This window comes from Choloepus didactylus, chromosome 11 (genome assembly GCF_015220235.1).
Source record: "Choloepus didactylus isolate mChoDid1 chromosome 11, mChoDid1.pri, whole genome shotgun sequence".
Taxonomy (NCBI): domain Eukaryota; kingdom Metazoa; phylum Chordata; class Mammalia; order Pilosa; family Megalonychidae; genus Choloepus; species Choloepus didactylus.
Genome location: NC_051317.1, coordinates 72,068,832 through 72,083,000, shown reverse-complemented (window position 1 = coordinate 72,083,000; position 14,169 = coordinate 72,068,832). Strand labels below are relative to the sequence as shown.

At 37.8% G+C, this 14,169-nt stretch overlaps 1 protein-coding gene across 3 annotated transcripts in view; it reads left to right on the top strand.

Moving 5' to 3' along the window:
- The first annotated feature begins 2,150 nt into the window (after positions 1–2,150).
- TMEM267 (transmembrane protein 267) overlaps positions 2,151–14,169 on the top strand; it is a 63,621-nt gene continuing 51,602 nt past the window's right edge. For 2 of the 3 annotated variants that reach the window (XM_037799267.1, XM_037799264.1), the window contains exon 1: positions 2,151–2,267. The gene's annotated coding sequence lies outside the window, so the exon portion shown is untranslated. Of the gene's footprint in view, positions 2,268–2,316; positions 2,477–14,169 lie in introns of those variants that run through there. The other variant, XM_037799266.1, reaches the window with a different exon arrangement.

The following is a 14,169-nucleotide window of genomic DNA, read 5'->3' as shown; positions in this document are numbered from 1 at the left end:
TTATCTCCTCCTTACCTGAAGAAATCTCTTCAGCCATCTCTTATTGCTGCTCCTTTTGTAGTTCCTGCAGCACCTCAGTGCTAAGCTCTTCACGATGTTCCTCCACTAACTCCTCAACATCAGCCTTTTTTTTTAAATTGCTTCTTTATTCTTAATGATGGTGGAGACCATTGTTTTAGGCATACTGTATTCCCTAGCAATATTAGTAATGTGAATACTGCTCTTATATTTGCCTGTTTTTTTTTTGTTTGTTTGGTTGGTTGGTTGGTTTTTGCTTAATGGTGGTGTGAAGTAATTTTCTTTTCTGCCCAGTGTTTTCACTGCTCATTTTTCTTAGGACCCATGCTGAGGAAAAAAAGTGCAAAATTACACAAAATGAACACAGAAGCTAAGGTAAGACCACAAGGGGATATGCACAGGGCAAGAGCTACTGCGTGACTAATGTGTGACCCTTTGATTCGGCTGGAAAGGGTAGCTCATGAAGCAATCAATGCTTGCGTGTCAAGTACCAAACAAACCAGGAGTACTGGAACAACAGTTTGCATCAAAATGCATTGAGTACCAAATGTGAGGAGCTCCATTCAAAGCAGTGGAGTACCGAGGTACCACGGTACCACCTCCTCAGAGGGGCCTCCCTGACTACCTGATCTAAAGTTGGCCTTTCTCAGTTATTCTCTATTACATCACCCTATTTATCTCTATTATAGTATGCAGAACATAGCTCGTTTGTTTCACATCCCCCACTATAACTTCAGTGCCATAAAGTCAATTTGTAAGAAAGCCTATTTACGAAGCACTCAGTATCTGTTGTACAAATGAATCATTGCCTTTAGGCAATGTAGACCGGCTAGAGAGAACCGCAGAGGAAAGAACTCCAACAATTTTGCTCTTCTGTTTTGGTTGCAGGGACTAATCTATGTTGTTCCTCAGTAGCTCTAGAAAACAAGCTAGAAGACATGTACCACACTGCCATAAAGGCAATACCAAATTGTTACTGCGTCCAGACAAACTTTGTCCTCTTCCTATATATTCTTACTTCACCAAAAGCACTCTGTAGTGGTTAATGTATTTGGCGACATCCCAAGATATTTTTAATTAGCTTTTAAGCTGTGTGATTTTAAAGGTGTATAATCCTACCTGCCCCCCCCCAACTGAATCCTTTCCATTGGCTAAATACTAGGGATGGATAGGTTATGAAAAGTTCTGTCACTGAGAAACACATTTTGAGGTCCTGTGAGTGGCCTAGAAGTTGGCTTGAGATTGAAGATTCCAATTTTCTAGGGTCTTTTTCAACTATAATATTACGCTGCTGCCGTTGCTTTCCGTCTGACACTTGTTTTGAGAAGGGTAGATAGGAAGGGGAAAGAATGCCCTTCTTCAGGCCTCTTTTCGTGGCCCAGAGCTTTAAAGTAAAATGTCTGCACCCACCACTCCGAGGTAGGGGGAAGGGGAATGGGCCCTAGCCAGAATACCAGTTAGCAAGCAGCATCCTGTTAGAGTCAAGCCACCCTTTACACGGCGACTCCTGAGCATTTAGCAGTCATGATTACAAATTCTAGCCTTGTCGCTGCTGTCCACAAGGAAGAGTAGTCCTCAACATCCACGGCATAGTGGCAAAGAATAATTATCAAGAAATCCCCAAGGGGGCGGTGGAGCGCTACAGAGGAGCGTCAAGTTCCGAAGGTCGTCCTTCCAAAGCCCACCCTTAAGACTCCATTGAAGGAAGTCGGAAATCTCTCTCAACCTTCGGAACTCACGAGCTCCTAGTCTGGGAATAAGACTTACGCGTCCTGCATTCCGTGAGGCCACTTTTCCATCCCCAATTTCCCGGCCCGCCACTTGGGTGCGTCGTGGGGATGGCGGCGGCTACGTCTGTGGCACCGCGTTAAAAAGAATCCTTAGGTTTGACAAAAGGAAACCAACAAAATACTTTTCACTTCCCACCCGTCGTCCCCAAGTCTCCTTTTAGGGGCAGGCCAGGGGAAAAACTCAAGGTACCCACTCGCTTCACCAAAGAGTTTGCAACTATCAGCACCTGTCGGCTCGGAGTGAGACCAGTATCCCGGCATCCTCTCGGCCGACGCAACAAGATGGAGCCATTTTGCCCCGCGATCTGCGTCTCTATGGTGCCGGCGACGGGGAGAGGGGCGGGGCTGCCTTGCGAGCTGTGGCTTCAACCGGGAGAGCTGTGGGTGGGTGACGCTGAGCTGCTGCGGGGGCTCGCAAAGGAGAGGGTCGGAACGGACGCCGCGAAGCTGCATAATGAGGTGGGAATTCGGAGGCGGGGACGTCAGAGCCTGAAGTTTGAACAGTCCGAGTTCCGGGTGGGGAGGGCGTGCAGGGATGGCAGGCGCGTGGCAACCCAGAGTTAACGAAGAGGGCATGACCCACGCGGGGCGGCACTGTCCTGCGGCCCTGGGATCTGCGCGAGGCCCCGGCACCCCTCCGGCTTGGTGGTGCCTTCTAGATCCCATAGGTACTCAGCCCTTGCCTAGGCTCCGCGCGTCTTGCTTTTCCCTGGCCTAGGGCAGGGAGGCAGGGCTGGGGCGGGTTGAGGGGTGGCTGGACGCTTGCTGGAGGAGCCCGGTGCCATCCAGGTATAAGAGACCTGCGCCCCGCATCTCCAGAGGTTTGAATGCTAAAAGTGTGATATGGTCCCTTCCCTGCAGATGACAGGGCTTCTTGTCCTTTATTTCTTAATTATCATATAAAAAAGTATTGCATCTCACTATTTTAATGAAAGAATGATTGGGAATTTGCTGCGACTTAAACATGTTGAAATTCAGAATTGTATGTCATGCGTGTTGGTCGTAAGAACTAAGCATTTTATGCGCAGAGATCTGATAGCCATAAAAAGTTTCAGTGAAAGTGAGCAGGATTTGTATTTCCTTTCTTTGCAAATTGGCTGCATCAGATTTGGCATCTGCTTTTGGTATTACAGCGTTAAAAAATTATATATATTAGGTTCACAGCAACTCTACTGCTTGATGAAGAGTACTATTTATAAAGCGTAATAAAGGCAGTTTTAGGATTTCGCACATGCTTTCACCTCAGGTTTTTGTAAATATTTGTGAGATGGAGGGGGCAGTTGAAGTAGAAGATGACATTTGTATTAAGTTAACTCATATTTGGCATGACAGAAATACTGCCTAAGAGATTGTGAGTAAACAATACATGATACCGTATAATTAAAGTAATTATGTGTTTATGGAGTTAAGAAACGGGGGACTTAAACAACTGTGTATACTTTGAAGGCCCCATAGTTGATGACATTTTACTATAATGGGGATAGGAAAGTGGCAGAATTTGACACTGTAGAAAGTGGCTCCAGCAAGTCATAGAGAAAAGGTTATGTTCTTGGTGCCTGTCCCTTATGGCCAAAAACTCATCCCAGATAATATCTTTAGTTCATAGGCAGAGGACTGCTTACTTGCTTACCCCTTGTATTAGTAAAATGAAATAGTTATTAAACACCCTGAGTACATTAGATTTTATGCATGACAGGTTTAAAAGAAACTTATAATTACTGCTCTTAAGGAACCTTCCCAATGAAGTGACCATGTAAAATAAAAATAAAGCTATTTATGTTTAGGAGGTTCATGAGCCCATGCTGTTTGTAGAGAGGAGCAGGAAGTGGAAAGGGAAGAAAAAGATAAGAAAAATGTAGGTGTCCTAGTCTGGGACAACAAATAATAGAAGAATTGCATATTAAATTTCTCTTTCTAACACTCAAAATCTGAACCACTAGTTGGAGTAGAATAGATGCCAGGAATGTGTGGTTTGGGGACCATAATGCTTTTCTTAAAAATAGATACAGTACTATTTTCATTATCTATTGCTGTGTAACAAATTACCTAAGACTTAGAAGCTTAAAACAGCAAACAGTTATGATTTATTGTTTCTAGGTGTCAGGACTTCAGAATAGGCTTTGCTGGGCAGTTCAGCTCAGGGTCTTAGTCTTGCAGTCCAGATGTCAGTCAGGTCTGCAGGGATCTGAAGGCTTGACTGGGCTGAAGCATCTGCTTCCAAGCTCATTCATGTCAGTTTTCTTCTCATCAAGCGAGCTGTTTTATACTCTCTATTTATAAAATACATTTTGGATTTCCCCATTTGTTTACATATTCCTAGTCATAAATCGTAAGTTATTTCGTAAATAAGTCTTTCTTTTTCAGGTCACTTTAAATGTGTATCATCATGTAAATGATCTTTTGATTTTTCACTTTGCTGATGACACTTTATTAACTCCCAGATCCTTTTAGATTCTGTACTCAATCATGCAAATGTAAGAGTAGGAATGTTTAAATATAGTGATTATAAAAGTTGTTCCATGAGTAAAGAAGATGTAATGCAGTGACTCTATTGAAACATCATGAAGTTTGCAATTAAAGTGGATAATAAACTTTTATTTTTTCTGCCTTCTAGGATGAGTTTTGAAAATAAATTTGTAATTAAATGCATATGTAAATAGTTTGAGTGGCAGCGGAGTAGAGCTTTTCTGTTAGACCTCTGCTTAGTCTATTCTCAGTCTATATTCTCCAATTGACTTACCTGACTGGCCCCCTTTCTCCATAGGAGAGACTTCAGGCCATGGCTTAGGAAAGGAGGGGAATATTGTTGCTGCTAAGCCCCTCTAAGTTTGGTCATTTAATTCAAGCTTTCAGTGTCCCAGTTATCCAGCTAAGTAGATAATGACTTTTATTTTTGGTTCAAAGGAGTATTTTATAAACTTTAAAATCATATTCACTAATCCTCTTTATGTGTCAGATGTTTGTTTATTTTCTGAAGTAGAAGTACATGATTCATAATGTGTGGGATTATAAATCTTGATGTTTATAGAAAGGATTCATGACCTTATAATGAAGGTATCTTTTGCGTTTTTTGCATTTTGATTATATCTTTTGGTTGGAAATATCTTAAAATCATTATTTCCTCATCCTGGCAGAATCTGTAGAAAATAACCTGCTCTTAGTGCTTTGGAGAATGATTTTCATTAATTCCAAATGACTAAGAATTTGAAGATTGTTTAGACTCTATTACCATTAACAAAATAGTTGTTTTCTGTAAAGTAAGTATTCTTCCTTTTAACATGAAGGAATTAAAGGGAGCTACATATGTTTATTTTATCTGGAGATATAGAAATCTTTTGCACAGACCTTTCATGTGTCAACTAATGCATAAATATAAACAAATCATTTTTATTATATTGTAAAATTAACTTAGAATGGTATAAAATTTTATTAGTATGTATCAATGCTATGTATTTTAATGGTTTTATTTATATGTGATGTTTTATTAATATGTTTATTAATATGTTTCTACAGTTTTTTATTACACTTTTAAGAGTCTGTCTATAACATCATAGACTGGGTTGTTTCTTCTTTTTTTTTTTTTAAATTTATTGAGATTGGTCACAAACTATACAATTATCCAAAGATCCAAAGTGTACAATCATTTGCCCATGGCACCATCATACAGCTAAGCATCCATCACCACAATTAATTTTTTTTTCAATTTTTAGAATATTTTCATTATTCCAGAAAAGAAATAAAGGAAAAAAAAGGAAACTCAAATTCTCCCATACCCCTAACCATCCCCCCTCCATTATTGATTCATAGTTTTGGTATAGTACATTTGTTACTGTTGATGAAAGAATGTTAAAATACTACTAACTGTACTATACAGTTTGCCATAGGTATATATTTTTTCCTATGTTCTAGTTCATGAGAGAGATTTTTAATATTTGTACAGTTAATCACGGACATTGTCCACCACAAGATTCACTGTTTTATACATTCCCATCTTTTTAACATCCAACTTTCCTTCTGGTGACATGCATAACTCTGAGCTTACCCTTTCTACCACCTTCACACACCATTCAGCACTGTTAGTTATTCTCACAACATGCTACCATTACCTATGTCCATTTTCAAATGTTTAAGTTCACCTTAGTTGAACATTCTGCTCATAATAAACAACCACTCCCTATTCTTTAGCCTCGTTCTATATCCTGGTAACTTATATTTCATGTCTATGAGTTTACATATTATAATTATTTCATATCAGTGAGATCCTGCAATATTTGTCCTTATGTGTCTGGCTTATTTCACTCAATATAGTGCCCTCAAGGTTTCTTCATCAACCCATTTTTTTTAAGATGGTTTTGTTCACATACCATACATTCTGACGTAAGTAAACAATCCTTGGTTCCCTGTATAGTCACGTATTTATGTATTCAGCACTGTCACCACTATCTATATAAGGACATCTCCATTTCTTCCACCAAGAAGGAGGAAGAGTCGAAGATAGAGGGACAAAAGAAAAAGAAAAAAGAAAGAGAAAGAAAAAACACGACTGCTAGAAAGCAACTAAAGGAAAGATAGCATTAAACTAAAGTAGAATAGTCAGACAACATCACCAATGCCAAGAGTCCCATACCCTTCCTCTATGCTCCCCCCTGTATGCATTTAGCTTTGGTATATTTCCTTTGTTATATTAAAGGAAGCATAGTACATGTTTCTGTTAATTATAGTCTCTAGTTTGCATTGATTGTATTACCCCCGCAATACCACCCGATTTTTAACACCTTGCACTGTTAACATTCATTTGTTCTATCTCATGTAAAAACTTATTTGTACCTTTTATTACAATCATTGAGCACCCTAGGTTTCACTGAGTTATACAGTCCTAGTCTTTATCTTTCTTCTTTCGTTCTGGTGTCCCACATGCTCCTAACCATCCTCTTTCAACCATGCTCACAGTCATCTTTGTACAGTGTCTCTTAAATTGTTTTGCTGCTGTCTCCCAAAATTGTTTTCCTAACCTCTCACTCCTGTCTTTTCCTTGCTGTTTGCAGTGCTTCCTTTAGTGTTTCCTGTAGAGCAGGTATCTTGTCATTGTCTGCTTCTCAGAGAATATTTTAAGCTCTCCCTCATATTTGAAGGACAGTTTTGCCAGATATAGGATTCTTGGTTGGTGGTTTTTCTATTTCAGTATGTTAAATATGTCACACCACTTCCTTCTTGCCTCCACGGTTTCTGCTGAGAAATCCGCAAATAGTCTTATCAAGCTCCCTTTGTATGTGATGGGTCACTTTTCTCTTGCTGCTTTCAGGATTCTCTCTTTATCTTTGACATTTGATACACTGATTATTAAGTGTCTTGGTATAGGCCTATTCAGATCTATTCTGTTTGGGGTATGCTGTGCTTCTTGGATCTGTAATTTGATATCTTTCATAATAGATGGGAAATTTTCATTAATTATTTCCTCTGTTATTGCTCCTGCCCCTTTTCTCTTCTCATTCTCCTTCTGGGGCACCAATGACACATACATTCCTACATTTCGTTTTGTCCTTAAGTTCCTGGAGATGTTGCTCATATTTTTCTGTTCTTTTCTTTATCTGTTCTTTTGTGTGTAGGCTTTTGGGTGCCTTGTTCTCCAGTTCCTGAGTGTTTTCTTCTGCCTCTTGAGATCTGCTGTTGTATGTTTCCATTGTGTCTTTCATCTCTTGTGTTGTGCCTTTCATTTCCATAGATTCTGCCAGTTGTGTTTTTGAACTTTCAGTTTCTACCTTATGTACGCCAGTGTTTTCATTATACACTTCATCTCTTTTGCCATATCTTCCCTAAACTTTTTTAATTGATTTAGTATTAGTTGTTTAAATTCCTGTATCTCAGTTGAAGTGTAAGTTTGTTCCTTTGACTGGGCCATAACTTCATTTTTCTTAGTGTAGTTTGTAGTTTTCTGTTGTCTAGGCATCTGACCTCCTCAGCCACCCCAGTCAGGTTTTCCCAGATGAGAACAGGCTCAGGTCCCAGAAGGAGGAAATATTCAGTATCCGGTTTCCCTGATGGTGTGTCTTAGCGGATTGACACACCCTATGCTTTTCTGCCCAGCAGGTGGCACCCATAAGCTTGTCACTCCAGACTGGTGTAAGGAGGTGTGGCTGGGGGCTGTTTTCCCCCAGGCTCTGGGGTCTGGTTCTGAATGGAAGGCCGGTAGTAGAGCTGAGCCCTACCTCCTTCCTCTTGGGAAGATATGCCCCCTAGAGAGAGGTCATTTGCATATAAATAGATTCTTTGTTTCTCTTACTCTGCTATATCCACCCTTGTGTGGGTCAGAGTGCTGTGAGTTTAAAATGGCTGAGGCCTTCTCTACTGTAGAACACTGTGAGCCAAAAACGGTTGAGGCTTTCTCCACTGAGCCGCCTAGGTTGAGAGAGCAAGAAAGGGACAGAAAGCCCCCAGATTCACCCGTCGGCCAGAGATAGCACCTGATCCTTTGGGCTCCCCATCTCGAGACACATACGTCCCCTGATTCTCCAAGGTCAGATAGTCACCAAAGCCTCTGTGTGCTTTTTGGGGATTCGCAGTCTGAATTGAGCAGTTTAGGTTAAAACCCCAGTTGGAGCTGGGCTCAGGTATATTCGCTTGTTCAGAGTGCTACTCTCTAGCTCCACGAGGGTTCCATGAGGGAGGGGCTCTCAGCTTGGGTCCACAGTTTTTACTTACAGATTTTATGTTGTGTTCTCAGGCTTTCCTCCCAATTCAGGTTGGTGTATGATGAGTGGACAGTCATGTTTGTCTCCCCACAGTTATTCCAGGTTATTTACTAGTTGTTCCTGTTGTTTGTTAGTTGTTCCAAGGGTACTAACTAGCTTCCCCTCCTCTGTATGCTGCTGTTTTAGTTCCAGTCCATTAGTAATCTTTTGGCAGTCTTATGTTGAAATCTCATTGTTTGAATTCAATTGGTTCCTAATTAAGTTGAGTATGCTCAAACATTTTTTGACCATTTGTACTTTTTCCTTTTCCAAATTGCCTTTTTGTATACATTGCCACTTTATTAATGCAATACTTATTTTTTTCTTCTCATTAATTTTAGCAGCCCTTAATAAAGTAGGGCTGCTGACCTTTCTTTGTCAGAATGTTCCAAATTTCTCTCCAAGTATTTATCTTTAACTTTGACATGCAGAAGTTTTGTATTTTTATGCAGTCCTGTGTATCAGTTTTAAAAAATAATTTTGAGTACCTTCTCTAAAAGTGTAACTCACTAGACTGTATAGAATTATGTTTAAAAATTCATTTAAATATTCCAAACTTGTTAGACAAGTTGATTACATACACTGTCTAACCATGGAAATTTCTTAAGTAGCTAGTCAGCCAAACCAATTTTCCTTTTTTAATTTAAGCAGTGAAATGGTCTAATATTGCAAATTCCTAATTCATGCGAATATGATATTTTTATTCCAAAGTTATTTGTATAAAACTATTGCACAGAATGAAAGCAGAGGATCTGACTTCTGGTTTCATCTGATTCTTGACTCTTTCCAGTACTGCTTTAGCAACAGAGCCTTTTCTAACAAGCTGATTACCCATATGGACTGGTCAAGTCCAGTTTAGTATACAATATTGGGGAAATTCCTTTTCTAATGAGTCTTAAGGGAAGATAGAGCCCACTTTTTGCTGTTTATGCTGAAAAAGCCAAATGCTGTCATTTCAACCCTCCCTTGCAGATAGGGTGTGGACACGTGACCTAGACTCAGCCAATCAGTCACTTATCCTCCCCCACTCTGAATTTTGTATTGAGAGCTAGTCATGTAAATAAGCAGATACTGCTGGAATCTTTTTATGGCATCAGAAGACAAGTCAACACAGGCAGCAGTGTCAGTGGTAGTCTCTTTGTGGAAAGGGTTTAGGCAGTACAAGCTGGCTCTCAGTGTCTGGTTTGGGCTGAGATTCTTGATGCATATCTTTGAAGACTGTTCTTGCAACCTGGCAACTCCTTGATTTCCCAATATCATTTGAGTAAGTTTGGTTTTTTGCATATATTTGCTAGAGTATTTTCCATTCCTCACAGTTAAGAACCCTAACTGATAGCAGGATCTAGGTTTTAAATAATAACATCCTTCCTCTACCAATTTGGAATTATTCAAACATTATTACACCTCCAACCCCCATACACACACTAGGTCTCTTTCTGGACTTTGGTCGTCACCTTTCCGTACTTACATTCCTCTGCTATTTTCTAAAGTTTATCAGGCATTTACCTCTTTCAAATGAAATTTAGAATCATTTTTCCTAAAAGAAAATTCCTTTATGATTCTGATACGAACTTGCATTAAATTTATGGATTAATTTGAGGAGAATAAACATCATTGGTGTTGTTTTCTTTATGCCGATAAGACAGTCTGGCATAGTTCAGTTCGATCCATAAAAGGAAAACTACCTTGTGTGATAAAGAATAAGGGAATAATATAGGGGTTAGACCTTATATAATTGTGGGAGCTGGAAGAGCCTTCTGTTCAGGCTGTTGCCTCTGAGTCTATCATTGAGCCCAAAGTTGCTGCAGATCAGCTAGAATGGCAGTCGGAAAGAAAGCTGGATGTGGTTGAGGACAAGGACAAATGGAAGCCCTTGAGGATAAAATGGAACATGTGTCAGCCTCTGTCCAATTTTGGTTTTGATGCTGTGGGTGACCTGAGGGGAGGCTGGCACTTTCGACCTTGGAGCTGCACACATGCACCTAAGATTTAGAGAAGCTGAAGGAGCTGCAGACCCAGTCATAGCTGCATGCCAACAAGGTGAGCTAGCAGATCAGCAACAACATGGGCAAGCCACCTCAGTGGCTGGTATCCTACATTGCCCTTCAGAGTGTAAAAAATATGGCTGTTGCTTCACTTCTGCCTTCCAGATATCATGTAAATTGTCTCCTGTAGCCAACACTACTCAGACTATACAGGGAACTGAATTCTGTTGAAAGTAGTTCCAATTTAGCCAAATGACATAGTATACAGTCACCAGAGCTCTAATTCATCAAGTCATCTTTTGCGTCCTTTAATAAAATTTTGTATATTCATTTCCTGTTTAGTTTATTCCTTGGTATTTTGAGTTTTTGTTGCTGTTATGAATGCTCATTTTCCCATCTTTTTTTCTTATGATTACCGCAGATATGTTGGAAAGATTACTTTAGTATTTTTCTTGAATTAGCCACCCTTTGGAACTTAAAATTCTAACAATTTTTGTTGATTTTCTTGCATAGGCAGTCATTTCACCTGCAAATGAATGTAATTATGTTTTTCTTCATGATAAAGTAATGGTATATTTTATTTCTAAGTTTTTGGCCTCATCACGTTGATTAGAACTGCCAGAATGATGTTATAAAGAGCTATACTGTTTCTGACATTTAAGGTAATATCTTTGGGTTTTCAGCCTGTTGGTGTGTGGTAAACTAGTGGCTCCCAATGTGTACTGTCAGTGTCTGCTAAGAATTACCTAGATTCATACTTGCTGAAATTGCAGATTCCCAGGAATGGAGGTTACATTTTATTAAATGCCTTTTTCACATTTAGTATACAATACCTGGGTACATAACAAAATCACAAATGATAATTTTTCATTCATGCAACAGATATTTATTGAGCACCTACTATGTGCTGAAGAAATAATCAACAAAGCAGACAGAGTCCCTGTTCTCTGAGTTTTTGTTTTTGTTCCTGAAATGTTTACAGAACAGAAACTCTTGAAAGATAGGCAAGTCTTTGGACCTTAAGAAGTGTTACATACTCCACCATCATACTTAGCTTCCTTGAGCTGAATAGACCATTATTTATTTTCTTTTTTAACCTGTTAGAATATGATGAATTACATTGCATTGTAGTCAAAGAATTTGGTCTGAACATTTCTATTTTTAAGATTTTATTTATTTACAATTTATTTATTTATTACATTTTTATCAGCTAAGTAAATGTATGGTTAATTTTTATAAAAGATCCATGGACATTTGAAAAGAACTTGCATTTTTTTTGTACAAAGTTCTGGCCCTGTGTATAAAATCAAATTTAAAATTATTTAACTCAGATTATCTATACCTTTTTTAGACTACTTGATTTACATTATATATTTTACTTCTTTGTTGTTTGGCGTTTCAGGATCTCTCACCTTGTATAACTTTACTATAACTTGAATATTTTATTTCTTTTAGTCCTATTTAATCCCTTTTGCCTTGAATCCTACTGCATTTAACATTAATATTACCACTGCTGCTTTGTTTCATTTATATTTTCCAAAAACATATTTTCCCATCTCTTTATTTTCTGTCTTGCTGAGACTTTTTGTTTTAGGTGTTTTCTTATAAATAATAACTTGGTGGATGTTTCCTTTTGTACCAGTCTAACTTGTGTTTGTCTCTTCTTTGTAGAGACATTTAACACATTGACATTTTTTGTGGCATTTAATATGCTTGATACTTATGCTCTTTTGTTTTCATTTAAATTTTCTTTTTTCCTTTCCTCTCTTGCTATATTGATCAATTTTTTTTAATTATTCCCCCCTTTCCCCCAGAGATTTAGTTCTGCTTCTTATTTTTTTTTCTCCCAGAAATTGTAAATGGGTATTATAATGTCTAAGGCAAGACTCTTTAAATTCACAGTCTTCACATATGTGCCATAATTTAGCTGTGTTTAGAATACTACAGTCACAATCCTTTTTCTCTCAGAGCTCTGAAAATGTTGCCCCACAATATTCTGACATTTGGAGTTGATTTCATTTCAGTTGTATTCTCTTTCATTTGCAGATAACATTTTTTTTTTTTTTTTTTTTGGCCTGGAAACTCTGAAGATTTGCCCTTGATTTTTGGAAAGTATTTTTTCTTTCAATGCCCACTTCTTTGTCCTTCTTCTTCCTCCTAAGCTTTGGGAAAATTCTTTGAAAGTGTTCTTATTTACCAATTTTGTTTTATGAAGCATTCATTCTACTATACATTGCTTCTATTGACTTTTTAATTGGACAACCAGGTTTTTCTCTCCATAATCTCATTCATGTTTCCAGATTGGTCCTTTTTTATGAAAGCCTGCTGTATAAAGAATATTGTCTTAACTTTTTTGCATCTTTTTTGAGGTATAATTAGCATGTAATAAACTGTACATGTTTAAAATGTACCATTTGATAAGTTTTGACATATATAATACATTAACGAAACTATCACCACAATCAAGGTAATGAACATATATGCCCCCCAAAGTTCTCTAATGTTGTTATAATTCTCTTTGTCCCTCACCCCGTCCTTAGGCAACCACCAATCTACTTCCTGTCACTATAGATTAGTTTGAATTTTCTTGAAATATATATAAATGGAATCATACACTATGTATTCTTTTTTGTCATCTTTAGTATAACTATTTTGAGATTTATCCTTGTATGTTTCACTTATTTGTTTGTTTTCATTTCTTTTTATTCCACCTTTTATTTATTCGTTTGTTTGTTGATAAACATTTGGGCTGCTCTCACTTTGAAGCTAATGCGAATAAAGATGCTATGAACATTCATGTACAAATCTTTGCATGGACATATGCTTTCATTTCTCTTAGGTAAATAGCCAGAGGTAGAATGGCTGAGTTATATGTAGGAGTATGTTTAACTTATTGAGAAACTGCAGAACTATTTTTCTAAAGTGTTTGTACCACTTTACATTCCCACTAGCAGTGGATGAGGGTCACAGTTGCTCCGCATCCTTGCCTACACTTTGTATGATCAGTCTTTAATTTTAATCATTTAATAAGTGTATTTTGGTTTCTCATGGTTTTAATTTGCATTTCCTTAATAATTAACAATGTTAAATATATTTTCATGTGCTTATTGGCCAAAAGTGTATCATCTTTGGTGAAGTGCCTGTTTAGCTCTTTTGCCTGTTTTTGATTAGGTTGTTAGTTTTTCCATTATTGTGTTTTGAGAGTTCTTTGTATATTCTGGATACAAGTTCTTTTTCAGATATCAGATTTGCAAATATTTTCTTCCAGTATCTTTGGTTTGTGTTTTTGTTCTATTAGCATTGTTTTTCAAAGAGCAGGGATTTTTAATTTTGATGATAGCCAATTTATCAATTTTTTTATGGATTGAGATTTTGGTGTTGTGTATAAGAAATCTTTGCATAATCCAAAGACAAAAAAATACTCTTCTGTGTTTTTGTCCAGAAGTTTTATATTTTTGTGTTTTACATTTAGGCCCGAGTCTATTTTGAGTTAATTTTGTATATGGAGTGAGGTATGTGTCCAAGTTTTTTATTTTTGCATATGGATATGCAGTTGTTCCAGCACCATTTGTTGGGAAAAAGATATTCTTTCTCCGCTGAATTGTCTTTGTACCTTTGTCAAAAATAATTGATCATATATGTGTGGCT